This window comes from Solanum stenotomum, chromosome 3, assembly GCF_019186545.1.
Source record: "Solanum stenotomum isolate F172 chromosome 3, ASM1918654v1, whole genome shotgun sequence".
NCBI lineage: Eukaryota > Viridiplantae > Streptophyta > Magnoliopsida > Solanales > Solanaceae > Solanum > Solanum stenotomum.
Genome location: NC_064284.1, coordinates 56,282,141 through 56,285,162, shown reverse-complemented (window position 1 = coordinate 56,285,162; position 3,022 = coordinate 56,282,141).

Below are 3,022 nucleotides of genomic sequence, written 5' to 3'. Positions count from 1 at the left end.
GCAGCACCCTTCAGTTGGTATGCAACTAGTTCCACTCGCTCAGCATCAGCAACATGCATCACCTCAAACACTTTCTGTAACTCTTCCACAAAGTTTTCCGGATGCTTAGTGACTCTTGAACCGGTGAAATCTGGAGGATTCATTCTTAAGAACTCACGGATTTTGGATGTATCAGCCACATCCTGTCCATTCCCTCTCTATTGTCCAACTTGGTTGGTCACCACTTGGCTCAGCATCCGGATAGCATCCCAGAACTCAACATTAGTGACCTCTCATTGGGGTTGCACTTCTGGTGCATTGGGAATCCCTTGATCTTGAGGATCAACATTCCTCCTAGAAACACGACATCGGACAGCTCTTCATGGAGGAATGATCTGAAAGATACGCGCAAGCACGAGTTAGAAAGAAACTTTTATAGAGATGAACTCTATCGCACGAAAAGAGTATGAAATAAGTGAGCTAGTTTCTAAATGTTGCAGCTTTCTAATTATAGATGTGGCGTGCTTCATACCGATAACTAGAACTCTACAGACACGACTTCATAGACACCCTAGGACTCTTGAACTTTGTTCTCTGATACCAAGTTTGTAATGCCACGAGCCTACACCCTGGGCGTGGCCGGCACTCGAGAACCATTGTTGGCCCCAAGTGAACCATTGGCCTGACTCAATACTTAGCGAAAGACTTACTCAACATTAAAAGAATTCAAAAGACAAACTCATATAATAAACTCAGAATGTTTTAAAGGAACATTCAACTAACCAAAGAGGCAACTCAAGTCTTTAAACACTTATAACTGAAAATGGAAAAGACTTATGAATTATACTGTCTATCTATCTATGAAGCCTCTTCTAACTGAGATGGACGTCGGGACAAGACCCACGACATCCTAATAACAAAAATGGAATGATAAAACATAAATGAGGGATCCTCCGGAAGCATGAAGTCTCACCAAACAACTCTGGAACTCAACTAGGTCAACGAAGCGCTGGTGATGATTCTGGTTACCTGTATCTACATCATAAAACGAAGCAGGCCAAATAGCGTCAATTTGAATGTGCGAGCATGTTAGAGGAAATCTAAAACATGGCATAAGCTTGAACTGAAACTAAAGAAACAACTTACCTCGTCTCAACTCAACTCAACCTTAACTCAATTCAATATAAAGAAATAACAATAATGCAATATAACGAAAAGCTTTTAAAACAATAGATAATAACTCAATGTATTGGAAAATACAATATAACTCAATACAAAATAAACTCTGTTTGGGAGATTCTCTAACCGACAACCATCACTATGAGCTATGTGATGATATAACGTTTAGCCACACTGCCAGAACTGTCTTATACTTTGTCGGGGTATAGAACTCCTCAACTAAGTGGATCCACTAGTCTATGCTAAAATGCAATAAGGAATCATCTAAAAAGTATGACCCTTTCTACCCACATTGGCTACATGGTTTATAGGAGCTGTGAGTTGTTAGAACTCTTCCCCATATCGGTGCTCAATACTACTCCCAAAATATAACTCAGCTCATACGGTTTAAAGAAAACATTTCCTCTTCCTCAACTCTGAGATTATTACTCAAAATATTTCTCTTNCTCAAAATATTTTTCTTAAAAGAGATAGTACTCAAAACTGCTCATGAACTCTTTTAGAAATCGGTGTTTCCTCTCATCTTAAATGTAAAAACATTTACTCCTAGAATACTTAGTTCCCATATATTATTTTAAATAAAATGAACTCAACTCTATTGTTCCTTAACTCAGGGCTTAAGTCTTTTAAACAAGTTTTAAAATAATTTATAAAAGACTTCTTAAATTGACTCGAAAGAACTCTCAAGACTTGACTCTCAACTCTACCTTGAATTTGAATTATGGATTCAAGGGTTATGATTCCTGTTATGAATGATTTCTAGACATTTAGAAGTAGTTTAGAATAGTTAGAATCAATATGGAGTGAAGGTACACTTTAAAAGAACTCAGACGGGTAAAACGACAGAAAGAGGGTGGGGCAGGCGACCCTGGCGCACTGCTGGCGCGGGGCGCCAACCCCTAAACTTCAGAGGGGGTTTTCTGGCGCACTGCTGGGGCGCCGCCCCAGCTTCTCCCCAGGCAATTTCCGATGAATTTTCTCTCTCGTTTTCTGACCCTAATTCGTTTAAAATCAATTTCGTTTCTCAATCACTTAGATTCTAATACCCAACATAAGTACACGATAATCTACTCAAAAAAAAATCGGTGAATCCCTAACATTCATCTCATGAACTTATCAAAATCCCAACGATCAAGATTACGAATGGAATTTCAAGAAAACTCATCAAGAACTCAAATCCTTCAGCTTTGAGAACAAAATTCCCTTAAAATAGCATGATTGGCGTGTGGGTGAACGAACCCAACACTAAGATAACTCATATACCTCTTAGGGATTAAACCCTTGGCGAAAAAATCCTCGATTCGCAGGAAATCTCGACGAACGCCTTGAACCTTTTCCTCTTTTCTCCTCTTTTCTTGAACTTTCTTCAAAACCCTAAGTGTAAATTAGAATTATGAAAACTGAACCAAATAAGTTTAGACCCTTAAATATTGCCATAATTCGTTTTAAGTTGATGGGGTAAGGAAAAGACCAAAATACCCCTCATACTTTCGGGTAAATTTCTTTAATTGGACAACCTGACTTCAAACAGGAACATCTCCCTCATACGAGCTCGAAAATTTGCAAACTCGGTGGCGTTGGAAAGAGGATTCCAATGCCTTTCATTTGATACCTTATGGGCCACCTAACCCATCATGTACTGAAAGTTATGATCGTTTGAAGTTGATCCAAAACTCCCAACTTAAGCATAACTTGAAAATTTTCAGATTTTGCTATTTCCAATTTAGTTCTTTCTGATTTTAGCTCTTTCAAATACTGAGATGTTATAATTGTCTAGTAATATTACTTTTGTTTCTTTTAGGACTACAATATCACTAAACTATTCATATTTTCCTCAAAATATAATTGACACAAAAAACATATT